At 41.1% G+C, this 16,216-nt stretch overlaps 1 pseudogene; it reads left to right on the forward strand.

The window, feature by feature from the left end:
* Window positions 1-13,849: 13,849 nt before the first annotated feature.
* On the forward strand, window positions 13,850-15,990 carry LOC112930932 (large ribosomal subunit protein P1 pseudogene; annotated as a pseudogene).
* Window positions 15,991-16,216: the final 226 nt, after the last annotated feature.

Consider the following 16,216-nt stretch of genomic DNA (forward strand, 5'->3'; position numbering starts at 1 on the left):
GCATTTTGTGCCCTGAGATAAATGCTTGGTCACAGGGTATGTGTGGCTGCGGAGGGGGATAAGGATTAAAGATGAAGATGTTTTATAACCTGCCCTAAGGATCTGTGTTTTAAACCTGGGATCAGGGAGGTGCTAACCCCAAGGAAAGATTTTCTATGGGTGCATTCATTCATTCATCAGAGATTTTTTTTCTGCACGCACCTAATAAGTGCAAGGCACGGTGCTAGACAATGTAGGAGATGCAGTGGTGAATAATATACCAGCTGTTTCTAGTCTAATATGGCAAATCTCAAGTGTGGGGAGGTTATTTGGGATGGGAGAAATTGTGGAGTCGGGAAGCAAGAGGTGAGGTACTCTTGTAGCCTGTATACATTCTCCCCCATTGTAGACTCAGATGCATACTGCCCTCGCCTCCACTCTTCCCATGGTGGGAATCATTGTGAAATAGGAATGCTTTGGGCCTGTGAACCGGGTGGAGGCTGATTAATAAAAACAAGGGAAACTCCTTGGTCTAAATTGCAAAGCTAGGACTCACACAAAAACAAACAAATAAGCAAACAACAACAACAAAAAAAACCAAACGACCCAGGCCTCCAAATACACAGTAAAGAGTGTCATTGGAATCGGGGAGACGGAGATCTACATCAGTGAGAGCAGAGAGGAGTGGCTCCTTCTAGCAGGGGCAATGGTAAGGATGGTGATAGTGGATGTGTGAAGAACCTCAGGGAAGGTATGATTCCTAGAGGAGGACATGAGGTGGATAAGATGAAGTTGAGATGTGTGGTGATGGCAAAGGGTGCTGGGAAGGCTGGAAAGGGTAAAAAGAACATTTTGGGGGCAAAAAAATTATATAGCACAGTGGTGGGGTGAATATTTCTGATAGAAAATAGCACACTGTGGCTGAGAATATGTTTACCCCAAGAGGGAGGCTGGAAAATATTAGAAGGCTATTCTCTAGAGGGCTTTGAGTGCAGACTAAGACCTTAACCTGGATCACGCCACAGTCTGTGGGGGTGTTTTCCTGTCACCCATCACTTACCAACCCTAGACTTTTCCACAGCCTGGAGGAAGGTCCCCAGGTCCTGTGGTGTAATGCCCTGCCTCTGGGCCACACAAGCAATTTGAGGGCAACACACCATGAACAGTCAATAAATAGCTGGAACCCTTTCTGAAACTCCAGGCAGAGGTGTCTTACCATTCATTGATCGATTCGTAAAATAAATATCTCATGGAGGTGTCCTCTCTAATTTATAATTTATAATATGTAATTAATTTATATTTAAAATAACATTTTATTTCTATTTTAATAACATCTCCAATGTGAGGAGGCAGGGAAGGGTAAGCCAGTGCTGTATGCTTGATCTGGAAACAATCCCGTGCCACTGCTGAGAGCTCTACTCCTTAGACAATTCTGGGTGTTGTTTAATATAGCCTTCTCAGGATGGAGGCAAACAAAGTTTACCAAAAATATCTCCATAAGCCTTGATTTTGGTGAGCAATCCTGGATTAGGAAAACATTGTGGTTTAGAATTCTTCTATGACACCAAAGGTGGTTTTTGCAAGGAGAGTATGAATTTTTTAAAGAGTGGTGGGTTGTTAGGGATGGAGAAGTCCTTCTTATAAGTTAGTTGTTTATTAATCCAAAAAAGGTTCCTCCTTTGAGGTGAAAGGGGAGATACATCTTTCTTGCCCGCTTGAGCCAACAACTCACCAGTGTCAGCGTTTTTGTTTTTTGGCAGATGAAATCCCTGTTAAAACACTACAAAATTTGGTATATTTCCCCATACCCTCCAACTGCCTGCTGCTTCCCCAAACTTTATGTAAATACAGTTGGGAAACTAAAAAAAGCATGAGTAATAAAAAAAGAATGTGTGTGGAAAAATTGGTAAGTGGAATGAGTTTCATATTTTGGTATACGGCGTGTTCCTGGAAACGAGAAAGTTGAACCATAGATGTACTCATTTCTTGAGGGAAGGAAAGAAAGAAAGAAAGAAAGAAAGAAAGAAAGAAAGAAAGAAAGAAAGAAAGAAAGAAGAAAGAAAGAGGAAAGGAAAGGAAAGGAAAGGAAAGAAAGGAAAGGAAAGGAAAAGAAAGAAAAAAAGTGCTAATCTTTAAAGAAATATTTAGGCATAATTCAAGTGGCCTTGTCAATAGTAATTAATGTTGGAAGTGCTTCCTTATAACTAGTATACTTTTAATTTTTTTTAAAATTTATTTATGATAGTCACAGAGAGAGAGAGAGGCAGAGACACAGGCAGAGGGAGAAGCAGGCTCCGTGCACCGGGACCCCGATGTGGGATTTGATCCCGGGTCTCCAGGATTGCGCCCTGGGCCAAAGGCAGGCGCCAAACCGCTGCGCCACCCAGGGATCCCAGTATCATACTTTTAAAATATTTTTATTTTATCTTCCTCAGATAAGGGAAAATGTAATCTAAAAAGAATATAAAATTTTTTCTCTATTCTTTTCTTTTTCTGTAATGCCATTTCTTTAAGTGTAATCTTAGGGGGATCCCTGGGTGGCTCAGCAGTTTAGTGTCTGCCTTTGGCCCAGGGCGCGATCCTGGAGTCCTGGGATCGAGTCCCACGTCGGGCTCCCGGCATGGAGCCTGCTCCTCTCTCTGCCCATGTCTCTGCCTCTCTCTCTCTCTATGTCTATCATAAATAAATAAACAAATCTTAAAAAAAAAAGTGTGATCTTACCCAGAAGACCTCTTGTTAAGGAAATGAGACACGTTTGAAAGTGCTTTCCTGGGCTGCTGCAGGGCTTTTCTGTTTCTGCCCCTGAGGGATCTTAACCATGTACATGTCAAGACCTCTCACGTAGTAGTACATGTACCAAGTATAAATGAATTATTCAGCTACATGCTCATCAAACAGGGAGTATTAAACTGGAAAAAGAAATCTATGTGAAGAGCCTTTAGTGTGCTCCGTATTGGGCCCCTGGAATTCAACATGCATACAGGCATATATACATATTTGCATACATACATCAGTCTCTAGAAAATACAGATTCTAGTTTTCCTCTACTTGTGACTACTAACCTTTTTCTTTTTTCTCCAAACCTCTTGGAGAACGCCCAGGGCTGCTTTAATGGTTTCTTTGTTCCTTCACAGAGCAACAGACTCTTGACCATGAAACTCTAGCCTGTGTGCGGATCTAGGTTGTGCCTCACATTTAAGGAGCCATCTGCCTGAAGCTTAGAACTCTAGAGTGACCCTGTGGCCCTCTGGTATCCTGGTCTGAGCCCAGCTGCAGGAGCGTGGGGTGGATGAGAGCGAGGGGGAGAGAGAGTCTTTTCCCATCTGCTCTAAGATGGTGTGCTTTGGAAATAACTACTTTGGAATAGCCTGCCTGACCAAACTGGACAACCCAGGAGATGAGGTATAGACTCACCTGCCTTGTCTTGGGAATTTTCTTAATTTCTAGGGTGGGATTTAGGATAAATCAGATACTGGGGCATAGATAAAATCCATTTAATCCCAACTTTCAACGATGGACAGAGGACCCCTTGCATGTAGTTCACCTTTCTTGGACCACTTTATCACTCTGAGAAATTGGACACGCAGCCTAATCTCCTTGAGCTTCTACTACCTTGGCTCTCCAATGGGTAGCAATTTCTCATTCCTATTGTGAGGCTTATAGGAGACCCTGTTTGAGGAGGCCGTCACCATTCCTGGCACCTAGTGCCTGATGTACATTCATTCCCTTTCCCTTGATGATGAACAGGACATGAGCATTGGCTCAGCTGCTCAGGCCTCATGGTGGTACATCCATCACTCAGACCCAGCCGACAAAAATGCATGATATTAACTATTTCGGATTTAGCTGTGAAACCATATGAAATTCCACTTTCTTAAGTCAGTGTTAATTCATTCGACATGGATATCTGCTAGACTCTGCGCTGAGCTCTGGAGATATCAAGGAAGTACAGTCCTCATCTTAAAGCTGTTCTGAGTTTAGGGGAAAGCCCAACACATAACAGACAAGGATTACATGGGAGCAACCAGAAAGGAAGATGGAGAATGAAAAAGGTATGGGGGGTGGGGTGGGGATTTTTAATAAGGACATTGAATGATTCAGATGGAGATGGCTCAAGGAACCTACTGCTCTTAAGTACATTCATTCTAGAAGTCTAATTTTTATGAGTAATTTTGACGTCCCTTTTACAGTTAACTACAAAAATTAAGCCCATTTCATCGCTTTGTCTTGTGATGTGCTCCTTTGTTGGCTTTTTCCCCCTGTAACCTCCAATCTTGTTTACCAAGAAAACCATTCTTTCTCCCACATCTTTTCCAACCATCACATCTAAAGAAGCAGGTGTTCAGATAATTAAATTCACTTAGCTCTTTCCAAAATGTAGATCTTGGGGTATGTGGATGGCTCAACCAATTAAGCATCTGACTGGTGATTTCAGCTCAGGTCATGATCTCACTGGGGGGAAGGGGTCTTCTTAGGATTCTCTCTCTCCCTCTGCCCTTCTCCCCACTTGTGCACCCTCTCTCTCTCAGGTAAATAAATAAATCTTTTAAAAAAATATAGATTCTCTGTGAGTGTGTCTTTCAAGCCACCAAGATTGTGTCGAGGTCTGTGAGCATCACAAGGCATATGTGTAAGTTCACTGCTTTAGAGGCACATGAATACACGCTCAACGTCAGGGTTCATTTAGCTGTATTCAGCTTGGATAAGGAACGAGCATTATGTGGCCACAGTCACTGTGTATTACTAGAGCCTGCTTTTGGTTGAGTTACTATTATAATGACTTGCGGGTTGAAGTTGTGTTTATATGGCACCATAACAAACAAGTTGAAAACTGGAAAGTTTCGACTAAGCAAGCGGATTGCATGACCTTCGTGGTATACTGACGATTTTATTTTCTAATTTGACCAAATGAAGTATTTCAGTGGGCAACAGGCAACTGATTTGGACAATCTGTACCTGTTCCACCTGGTATCTGTTATTTTTGTTACGGCTTCACTTATTGAAGATCTATTTCCTATGAAACCAGTGTGTATACTTGCACAAGGCTCAGCCTTTCCTTTTACCAAAACATAAAACTCCACATGCAGATTGAGGCACCTGGCTCTGCAGCACCCAGGCTCATTTATAGTATAACTGCCCCTCCTCCGCAGGTGAGATTGCTAATGTAGCAGCATTGGTGTTCACTGTTTTGATTTGTTATAGTGTCTGGGAGAAGAGTAGATACATATTCCTATAAGGCAGAGCCCATTGCTGGCTTCTCTTCTCACGATGATTTCTTTTTTTCTTTTTTTCTTTTTTTTCCCATTTGAAGTAGCTTGTGTGAGAGTGTGAGATGCAGATGGCTAAGTGATTCCATTATGCATGGCATCTCACACATCTTAACCAATTAGAAAAGGCTGTAGAGAATTACATGGAATTAATCCCATCCAGAAGGTCTAGGGACAGCCTCAACTACTCAAACTCTAGTTACTTGGTTTACAATGTCACAAGAGCCCCTTGATGGGATTAAAGCTGTGTATCTCCAGGCAGTTTGTCTATTATTTCTTGTGAACTCTGTGTGTGTATGTGTGTGTGTGTGTGTGTGTGTGTGTGTGTGTACAACTGTGTTAGCATTTGTCGAGGGTTAACAGTAAGCTCTCACATTCATTTTATTCAATCTGCCAAGCCATGAGGCCCTTTGAAAATGGCCACTTCTTTTATGCTTATAAAAACCATGCTATTTAGTTGACTTCTCTTGACTTTTTCAAGTGTTTGTTTTGAAGTTTCATTTATACAGGAAATAGACATAATCACCAATAAATTTAACTTTAATAATTCAGGCCCTGGGAGCCTTTCCTGGTTGGCAAAGACTTCCCTACATGCTGCAAATCCTCCTTATGGGATATCCTATTTCTTATCTGGAGTTGAAAGTCAGGATTAATCCAGATGATTAAGAAAATCTTTCTAAAAGATACCCTGCATCCTTTTTAAAATTAAACTCTGCTTGGAAGTTTCCTTTCTTTTCTTACTAATCTTGCAAAAATCATAATGTCAATGATAAAAGTAAAAGTAGATCACAGGAATTTGGGTGTTTTCCTTAGGTATATTTAAAATCCAAAGGCAGTGGGATCATCCTAGTTCCTTAAACCATGGGAAAAATGACATCAGAATATAATTTTCAATCTAATTACTAATAATCAATATTCATTTGACAATGTATTCAATATACTGAAGGAGTTGCAAAAGTGTGTAAAGGAAAAGCTTTGATTCTTTCAATGACGTTACCCATTGAAAAGCTCTCACATCATATGTACTGGGTATATGTGCTTCTGGGAACACACACACACACACACACACACAGAATTCACCTGCTCTGGGAATTCTGAAAGGCACAAACTTTCTGCAGATAGCATTACTAAAGATTTCCCTCCATCCTTTTTGCTTTCTAAGGCATGGATCTCCAAGGCTCCTTCCCAGACGGTCAGACATGCTATAAAAAGTAACACCAACCATGGGAAATGTAGAGGAAGAAGGGATATGCCATAAACGGGGATAAACATCTTCCTCTATGCAAACATGCCAGATCCCTTTAAGCAGAGAACTGCTCCTGGTCCCCGCTGTGGCCCCTCTTTCCTGTCCAGGTACCAATAAATTGGGTCTTTCCCTCCCAAGTGACCCACCATGAGAGGCTTAGATAAGGCACAAAGTTGCCCTCAATAGACTTCAAACCCCCACCCCTGGAACAAAGTGGGAAAGTTATACTTTTGTTAGCGCTCTATCAAGGAGAAAAAACCCAAGGAAAACATCCACTGGACAAAGCCTACTTTGTGTGCCGAGAAACCTTGATCCTAGACTATTGTCTCTAGCTTATTTTTGCAAGAAATGATTTTTCAGAGTTGTAGCAAAATTATCAGCAGGGCAATTCTAATACTCTGTGTTTATTTGGTTAGTACACTCTCCATTATCTAGGGGAAGAAAACATTCAAAAAATTTAAACAAAAAGTTACCAAGGAAAGAATAAAATGTTCATTTCTGAATTGGAAAGCTCTCACCGCAAAATGCCCTGAGATGATAAGAAATGTACTTTATGCCAAACCTTAAGAGACTTATTCTTTACACATGATGTGTAGACATAGCATATGTTTATGCTTTTTTATTATATAGTGTATATATGTACACATAATATACGTTATTATCCCAATCCTTTATGTATAAACAAGTGCAACTGTGAGACCCAAAGGCTTTTTTGACTAAGCCCAAATCCAAGGAGGCTTTAAATTATATGTAGTGCTTTCACTTTCTGGGAGAGGCAGGAAATGGAGGAAAAGGTAAAGAACATCAGAGCAGAGGGAAGGAGTAGGGGAAGCATGGGTTTAGGGGCCCCACGGCCCAGGTTCTGAACCTCAGTTTCACATTTTACTCATTTATTGACCCTGATAAATATCATTTTATTTTGATTTTTGAGCTCTAATATTAGGAATAATAATATCTCCCGTACAGACCTGCAGTTACACCTGTAGAAACCTCCATTGTAAAGTAGGCATGAGAAATAAGCCTTAAAGGTAGTTAAGTACCAGAGGTAGGTGACTACGGAGTGCCTTCACTTTTTTTCTGCTTCCCCTGGAGAAGACAACAGGGTCTTGAGAAACCTTTGCTACATTATGCCAGTGAATTTTGAAACTAGAATGTGTCATCTGCTCAAGAAACATTTATTACTGAATCTGAGCCAGGTGGTGTGTCAAATATTAGGAGAGCTCTGCAGAGTGATCGGGGAGCTGCAAACGTTGGATTTGAATTTTATTTGAAAAAAGAATAGAAATGGCAGGTGTGTTCCATGTGCTGCATATTAAGTTAGCTCTTTTGATACCACTGATGGCTTAACTTGGTCACTCAGGTGTAACTCATTTTTGTGTAGACTCAGAATACAGCTTCTCCGGCTTTCTTTGAAAATATTTTATATTTCTAACTACGCCATTGATTAGGAATGTAATGGCGCTTAAATGTTAAGGCCCACACATGTGTCCTCACGTAAAACTGTATAACCACATGACTGTGTTGAGCGAATGCTGGGCTCGATTAAACACCAGGTCAGGCCTAGGGATCTGCGCAGAACATGCTCTGTTCCCTACGTAACAACGCATTCGTGCAAAAACAAATGACAAGCGACCTTGTTTGATACAGTTCATGACACTGTAAATTTGGGTGCTTCTCTTCTGGCTTTTATATTTATGAGAAGGAATGAACTGTTATTATACATTGTTGATGACACAGTCTTTGAAATTAAATATTCCTACCCACTTTTTCAGAAAGTATGTTGAGATTGCAAGGGGAGCTATGCAAGTTTCACCCTCTGTAAAGGCCTCTATGGTTGAACTGGGATTTTTCTCAGTACCCTGCAATCAAACCTAAGTACAGCAAAAAATGAAATACTGAGACTGATTTTAAATTATTTTTTTTTAAGATTTTATTTATTTACTCATGAGAGACATAGGGAGAGAGAGAGACAGGCAGAGGGAGAAGCGGGCTCCATGTAGGGAGCCTGACATGGGACTTGATCCCGGGTCTCCAGGATCATGCCCTGGGCCAAAGGTGGTGCTAAACCGCTGAGCCACCTGGGCTGCCCCTTAAATTACTTTCTAAAGACACTGGTTGTGCTCAATGATTGATTTAATAGTAGGTCAATGTTATAAATTAATTATATAGAAGAAATACACTAGTAAAATAATGTTTTGTCTGTTTCTATTCTGGGGCATCAAGTGCTATTAAACAAGTATGGAAGCCATGGCTCGAGGTATGACTTTCTCCAAAGGGAAGGTCATGGGAAGGGAGCAGCAGAAGTGCTACAGAAGCTCTGTTTAACACAGTGCTATTTTCCTTGTTTCTGGAAAAAATGGAAATGTAACCCCAAGACATGTAGTTTGCATGGTAATGCAGACATGAGTGTCCTACGACACATGTGAATGTTGAATAGAATTTGAGTAAGGTGGTTTCAATCAAGTTTTACTCTTTTTATGCATCAGGTCTCTTTTGTAAAAGCATTATCAGATTGCATCTGTCCCTTCCCCCAGACTCAGCACCATGCATATACCTGGACAAGGCTCATGTGGATTTTTCTGGTTCTGTGGGGCTTATTTCTCCTTTAACCAAACGTCACGTTGTCCTCCATTCTTTAAAAATTGTAAGAAACATCACTTGGATGTTCAAAAATGGAAGCACAAGCTTTATAAATATTCCTGTGGAATGTTTCCCAGCTGTGGTCAACATTTAGAGTGCCGTACATTCACAGTGTCCATCATTGTTCTATTAAGACCAAGGAGTAAATATCACTTCCTGTTTCTGGATCCTACAGACTGAGAGGAAGGAAAGAAGAACTAGGGAGCGACCTGCCAGCCACTTTAAATCTGATTCTTCCGCTTAGATGAAGATTGGATGGAGGCTATATGTTACCTCCAAAGCTTTTGTGCATTTGGGGTGGGGTGGAGGTGTTAGAAAAGCCTGTATTAATGCAGTGCGCTGCATGGGTAATGAAGCTCAATTATTGCTCCATTTATAGTCTTGGTCGTTACATGTTGGCCTTTATATTAGTGAAGATTCAGTTACTTTTTGTTCTATTGCACCTATGCCAGACAATTAAACAGTTGTAGATTCTCATCTAGAAACTAGGGGTATATTTTACTGTATCTTGTTCTCTAGGAAATTAGTGCGATAGAACTGGCTTCCTAGTTGCCCATTCCCTCATCACTTAGCTGCCTACTTCCCTTGATCCCCCCTGGTCCAGTGAGGTCATACTACTAACTTGCAAATGGATTTCAGGAGAGGCCTTGCTACTCTCCTGAGAGTATGCAAAATGATGCTACTTCATTTTTCAAGCTCTACCTTTCTCTAGGGCTCCTTCTTCCAGCGGACTTGTCCTACATTTATGTTTATTGTCTGTTTCTAAGACTAATCTCTTCTGTACTTTTATGTCCACCTTCATAGGTTTTCAATGGGACTCTCCTGCATAGAACCCAAATGACTCGATATAAATTCTGTCATTTTTCGTTATGGGACTATGCTCCCCCACTCCCTCCAAGACTAGGTTAAGATAACCAATGTATTACCTCTCTCTGAATTGGAATAGCCCCCGTGGGTCACCACCCAACGAGACTGAACATGAACTAGTTAGTAAGCAGTGGAAAGATCCTTGATCACCCAATCTCTCTCATCCCCTACACGAGACACTTGAAACAAAAGACGCTCAGAGCTAATCATCTGAAAATCCTGCCAATGTAAAAATAAGCAAAACTTCAAAAACGTGTTAAAACAGGTGGAAAGGGATATATCCTTATGCTTAACTGAATGTACATTTGAAATCATTGTTTTCCTTTCACAAAATAATTATGTGGGGGGAAGAGTATCCTAGAGGTTAGATTTGGCCTGAGTTCTTGAGATCCAAGCATGACTGGGACTTATTCTGTGCTCTCGAGCAAGTCACTCCTTGCATTTATTTCCCTAACTATAAAATGGCAATAATGCCTCCATCCTGAGAGTCCTGTGGCTTAGTGTCAGAGAAGTGCTTTGGAATCCACTGCTGAAAGGCGCTCAGCAAGTTCAAAGTGCTAATATTAAGAAGGGTTTTTCATATTTATAACCCAGTAAACCCTTCCCATGGGTATAAAATGATTCTTCCTCGTTTTATTCTCTACACAGACTAAAAGAAAATATTCTGTTTCTTCAATACTATCAACTTAACACTGTGCTCCAGCCACATACACACACATAAAACTCTTCCCATTCTCTTTTGCTTTACCCCATATGCTGAGCCCAAGACAAGAAAACACAACTACTCACAAGTGTGACTTATGCGAAAAATGGCACTTCATGCTCTGTTTTATTAAGGGCCTTGCTTTCTTTCAGTGGGTTAGAATAATTGGGAATAAAGATAAGCACTGTAAAATAAACCCAAACAATGAGTAAGGAAGGTCCAAAAAAGTACATTTGAATCAACTGTTCACCAGCAAACCCAGTGGACAAGTGGGGGAACTGCAAGGGTCAAAAAGCTATTGATGAATCCCAGCAATTATTTCCCCAGGCACTTGCTTTAAATACATCATTTGAATCAATAGAAACAGTGCCTAATTATAAAGCACATCATAATTGCAGCAATTAGGATTTTATTCAAGATAATAGGGAGCTGAGAAGAGAAAAGAGAAGAGAAGAGAGCACCTGACCAGCAGCACTGATGGATGGCAGAAAGGGTGAAGGCCCAGTAGAAGTCATGGTTTCACCGGTTACAAAGGGAGAAAAGAAAGATAACATGTCGTGTGTCCCACATTGGTGCCAGGCAGTATGCTAAGCACCTTCCATGCACTATCTCATGTACTTCTAATAGTGAATTTGCAAGATAGGCATTATGAATTCTTCCACAGTATTGAAGCTGAGACCTTGGGTCATTTTTCCCAGGTACTAAGTAATAGAACAATAAATCTATCCAGTTCCATATGAGTCCCAGTCAAACTGTTTATACCACACCATTTTGGAAAAAAAAGTCTGTTGATTCTGAAAACTGTTGTTAGGCTTTTTATTATGATTTGTTAATAAGCACCCTAAAATAATACTGTTAGTTAGTTTTCACCCTGGCTTAGTGTATCTTTTTCACTTCAGTGTGGCCATATTCCCTTTTGTTCAGTCATATTTGGACCGAAATCCTGTTTTTTAAAATAATTAGGTTGAATTCTGTTTTAAATGTGATATTAGTAGTGAAAATATACACTGAGCAGATGTAATGCTTGATGTCTCCCTTATGTCTCGATGGATAAGGGTGGAGAGGCATTGGGATGAAATCTGAAAATTGGAGAAATTTTGGCAAAAGGTATAAGAAGAGAGAACAATTATTTGAACACTTTTTCAGGACATTTGTTCTGAAGTTGTGTACTAAAAGGAAAACCTTAGTTCTAGAAAATTCTATGAGGAGAAATGAGTATGTGGATTGCTCTGAAGAAAGCAATTTTTGTCCTGACGTCCTGGGGCCTCAGTGTTCCTTCTACCTCCTGTCTCTCCATTGCTCTTTAGGTGCTTTCTTGACTTCTCAGATCTCCAGGTTCACTCCCCTGGCATTTTCTCTCTCTTCTCCAGGAGCCAGGGGGCTAGGGACTGCCTTTGTTTCTGCACTAGCTGTTCACACTCCCAGCTGCTTTCAGGACAGCATCTGGGTTCTCTCTTTTGACCATCAAACTAAAGGATGAACAGGGCAGAGATCCCCAATATTTCTTCTCCAGGGACCAGAAGAGCACTGAGTTGCATCTTGTCAAGGCCTGGACAGGAGTGAGGATCCCATAACTGGAAATCCCTGTGGGGGGTTGATATTCAGTAATTTGCCACACCCAAGTGTGTGTTTTTTGGGTGCACATTATTTGGAAGTAGCATTTGAATTCCACATTTTTAAAAAAGATTTTATTTATTCATTCATGAGAGACACAGAGAGAGAGAGAGAGAGAGAAAGAGAGAGAGGCAGAGACACAGGCAGAGGGAGAAGCAGGCTCCATGCGGGGAGCCCGATGTGGGACTTGATCCCGAGTCTCCAGGATCATGCCCTCGGCTGAAGGCAGGCGCTAAACCACGGAATCACCCAGGGATCCCCAAATTCCACATTGTTTTGAAGTGGCTGTTGCTCTCTAAGATTCCGTTGGCAAATATCTCTTTTACTGCAGAGAATGAGGCCTAGGGAATGGCGACTGAACCTCAAACTTATGCTTTTGAAACACAGCTTTGAGAAGACATCCTGGTCTCTGGCACGTGAAGCTAAGTACACAGACTCTCAAGGAAAGCCTGTGTTTGGGAGCTTGCTCTGCCTTTTTTTTTTTTTAATTTTTTAATTAAGATTTACTTCATTTGGGTATTTCCAATATCTCTCTGCTCTCTTTTCTTGTTACCACTTTTTTTTAATCTTTGAGTTTTAAAATTCTTTTTTTCTCACCTCCTCCTCCTAGTTTTTACTTTTGTTTCTTTCTATATTCATCATCTTTAAGAGAGGCAGGAATGATTTAAGGTCATGAAGAGGAAGATGTTTATCTATACCAGCCCTCTACACTAGAACTTTCTGAGATGATGGAAATTTTCTGAATCGGCACTGTCCAACACAGAATTTGCTAGATGTATGTGGCTTGGGTGGCACTAAGCAGTGACAACACACTAGAGACTTGGGGGGAGAATTATGGAGAGGAATAAGGTAGAAAAAAGGGCTCCTTTAATTCTATGATTAAGGTCCTGGATTGCTTGCCCCCCCGCCCCGAAAAATGGCTCATATGCATGAAACCTGCCAAAAAAAACACAGCAAACACTTACAAAACTGAAATATGGTGTGCAACACCACATTTTCAGATTGGACTCTGGGAAGCACACAGGTGAGGGAGACCAGAATAACACTACAAAGGTTTTGAAGCTAAGTTGACATTCAAACCACAGTCCACAAAACTGAGTTGAGACATGTTCAGGGTTGATTGCTTGCTAAAATAGATGACTTAAAAAGAAACCTGATTCTTTTAACATAAGACTCAAAATGTTCAGGAATCAATCCAAAATCATTCATTATACCAAGAACCAGAAAAACCATAACTCAAATGAGAAAAGACAATAACATATGCCATGCCAAGATCACACAGAGGTTGGAATTAAATGACAAGGTTTTCAAGCAACTGTCACAGAAACACTCCAACAGCAGTGCATGAAAGGGAAAACTGAAACAAAAAGCAGTGGGAACACAGAAAACAACAAAACAGCCGACCTAAATTCTAACATATCATTAATTACTCTAAAAGTAAATGGCTTAGCCCCCTTTCCTCAGTCGCCACGGAAGTGGTCTATCCTAGCAAGGAAGCTTCACTTCATCCCACAGTGGCCACTCGTTGGCCCCATGGCCTCTGTCTGGGGGCATGCCTGCATGAACTCAGCCCTCACCCTGCAAGATGATGAGGTGTCAGTCACGGAGGATAAGATCAACGTGCTCATGAAAGCAGTGGGTGCAAATGTGGAATCCTTCTGACTGGGCTTGTTTGCAAAGGCCCCGGCCAATGTCAATACTGGGAGGCCCATCTGCAACGTAGGGGCTGGTGGTCCTGCCTGAGCAGCCGGCGCTGCACCAGCAGGAGATCCTGCTCCCTCGGTCACTGCTGCCCCAGCTGAGGAGAAGCAAGTAAAAGCAAAGAAAGAAGAATCAAGGGAGTCTGATGATGACATGGGCTTTGATCTTTCTTTCTTTCTTTTTTTTTTTTTGGCTTTGATCTATCTGACTAAACCTCTTCTGTAACCTGTTCAATAAAAAGCTGGGCTCTTTGGGCACCCGGGTGGCTCAGTGGTTGAGCATCTGCCTTTGGCTCAGGTTGTGATCCTGGGTTCCTGGGGTCCTGGGATCAAGTCCCACGTCGGGCTCCCTGCAGGGAACCTGCTTCTCCCTCTGCCTGTGTCTGCCTCTCTCTGTGTGTCTCATGAATAAATAAATAAAATCTTAAAAAAAAAGAACAGAAAAAGGTATATTGTACACACATTAATCAATAGGAAGCTGGAGTGTCTATATTAATATTAGGCAAAACAGACTTCAGAGCAAAGAAAATTAGCAAGGACAAAAAGTGGCATTATAAAACTATAAGAAGGCTCAATTACCTAAGAACATATAACACTCCTAAGCACGTATGTTCTTAGCAGCAGAACCTGCAAAAATAGGCAGCAAAAATGGCAAAACTGGGAGGAGAAATAGACAAACCTGCCGTTATAGCTAGGGCTTCTCTTAGTAGCTGATAAACCAGCAGCCAAAAAAAAATCCAGCACAAAATCTGGCCATGAATGTGTATAGCAGCTTTATTTGTAAATCAAAAACTGAGAACCACTTAAATGTCTTTCAGCAAGTGGATGGGTAAACAAATTATAGTACCTCCGTTGCAGTAGACGGAATGTGGACGCTGTCTTTCAAACTCATAGGTTAAATCCTAATGCCCACTGTGACAGTATTTGGAGGTGGAGCCTTTCAGAGGTGAGTAGGTCATGAGGCTGGAGTTCTCATGAACAGAATCAACACCATTATAAAAGAGAACCCAAAGAACCTTGTTACCCCCTTCCAGCATGTAAGAACATAAGGAAAAGATGGTTTTCCATGAACCAGAAAGTGGGCTCCCAATCTGTACACGTACCTTGGTCTTAGGATTCCCAGCCTCCAGAATGATAAGAAATATATTTCTGGTTTTTAATAAGCCATGTAGCCTGTGGCAACAACTTGATGGATTTCCAGGGCATTATGCTGCCTGATGAAAGGCCAATTACATCCATGTTACATTCTCAAAATGACAAAATTACACTGAAGAATCATGTTTGCCCAGGGTTCAGGTCCGGGGGGGAAGATGTGACTATTAGAGGTGATGAAACAGTTGAGGATAATCTTGATGATAATCATGGTTACACCAATCTATATACATGATAAAATTTCACAGAACTATGCACTCCCCTGGGCAGCCCGGGTGGTTCAGTGGTTTGGCTCTGCCTTCAGCCCAGGGCCTGACCCTGGAGACCCAGGATCGAGTCCCAGGTCGGGCTCCTTGCATGGAGCTTGCTTCTCCCTCTGCCTGTGTCTCTGCCTCTCTCTCTCTGTCTCATGAGTGAATGAATAAAATCTTAAAAAAAAAAAAAACTATGCACCCCCCAAAAATGTGCATATTAAAACTGGTAACAATCCCCAAAATGTCTGTAGTTTAGATAATAGTATGGTACTGCCATCAATTGATTGGCTCTGATAACTATGCTCTGGTATGTAAGATATTATTGGGGGAAATTGGGAGAAGGTCCATGGGAACTCCCTGTACTCTTCCTGCAACTTCTGTGTGAGCCTTAAAATATTTTAAAACAAAAATATTTTTTAAAATGTGGCTAGAGCAACCAATCAGCTGAATCGTTCACTCGGTGTGATTTTTATAAATTTAAATAGCTGCGTGTGGATTATGCAGGTCACTACTAAGTTTCACCAAGTAACCTTTTGATTTCCATTTGTTCTTATTCCTAGGCTCCTAAAGAAAAGTTTCATGCATGAAAAGTTTACCCGACACATAAAATATAATCCATATTATTTAAATCTCTCTTAATCGAGTACAATGCTCTCTACCAAGTGAGAGCATAATGAAATTCATGTTTGAAAAGTAACGCATTTGGTCATTTTTTCATTTTTTATCCCATTCCCATGACTACTGTGGATGGGAGAACATTAATTCTTCAGCTACATTCTAAAGGTTTTAAAACT

The sequence above is a fragment of the Vulpes vulpes genome, chromosome 1 (genome assembly GCF_048418805.1).
Source record: "Vulpes vulpes isolate BD-2025 chromosome 1, VulVul3, whole genome shotgun sequence".
Lineage (NCBI taxonomy): Eukaryota > Metazoa > Chordata > Mammalia > Carnivora > Canidae > Vulpes > Vulpes vulpes.